This window comes from Tachypleus tridentatus, chromosome 6 (assembly GCF_004210375.1).
Source record: "Tachypleus tridentatus isolate NWPU-2018 chromosome 6, ASM421037v1, whole genome shotgun sequence".
Taxonomy (NCBI): Eukaryota; Metazoa; Arthropoda; class Merostomata; order Xiphosura; family Limulidae; genus Tachypleus; species Tachypleus tridentatus.
This window is the reverse complement of record NC_134830.1, coordinates 99,820,341-99,821,148: the sequence shown is the minus strand read 5'-3', so window position 1 is coordinate 99,821,148 and position 808 is coordinate 99,820,341. Positions and strand designations below refer to the sequence as shown.

General features: G+C 33.4%; 1 long non-coding RNA gene across 1 annotated transcript in view; it reads right to left on the bottom strand.

Annotated features, from left to right (window-relative positions):
- Nucleotides 1-808, bottom strand: part of LOC143253177 (uncharacterized) — a 65,278-nt gene that overhangs the window by 12 nt on the left and 64,458 nt on the right. The window lies entirely within an intron of this gene.

Here is an 808-nt window from a genome sequence, read left to right as displayed (position 1 = left end):
CTGTTGTATCCAAGTCGAATTCACGTAAATAATTCCGGAAGAAAGAGTGGGAAAAGAAAATCACAAACATAAAATTAGTACAAAATCACATGAAATGTGGGTACAATAACATCAAAAACATTCCCAAGTAGAGAATGTTAGAAAGGTAAATAAGACAGTTTAATGAAGCACTATTACTGGCTTTTGGTGGAAAAAATAGATGGTTTTCAATATTTCTGATTTTTAACGCATGTGTCAAACTTTGTTAAGGAACACCATCATATGCTTATCATACATTGAACCACACGTTATAAGAAATAAAATGGACAACTTTAGAGTAAAGTTCGAAAGAAAGGATTTTCGTATAATGGGACTAGCTGAAATCCTAATAAATGAAGACAGTTTTGAGGACAGAAATGTCTTTAAAATACAAAATTATAGGTTGCTTAATCAATAGGGATGGAATAGTAATAAATAGAGAGAAAAAAGTTCTATGTAAAATTTGAGTTACCGTCTGTTTAAGCTGATGACATGATAACTAATAAGGGGAAAATACTTTTAATAGGAATTCATTACCGTTCATCTGATGAAATTAATGATAAACGTTTGAGTGTGATAAAGAATGTTTGATTGTTTCTAGTTAAGCACAATGAGACACACTGGGCTATCTGTGCTCAGCCCACCATGGGTATAAAAATCCGATTTCTAGCCTTGTAAATCCGCAAACACACCGCTGTGTCACTGGGGGGGGGAGGTAGTTCTTTAATGCTGTGCTATTCATAGAGTAGTCGTGATCTTCAATGTAATAATTTTATTCTCCACATGTGAT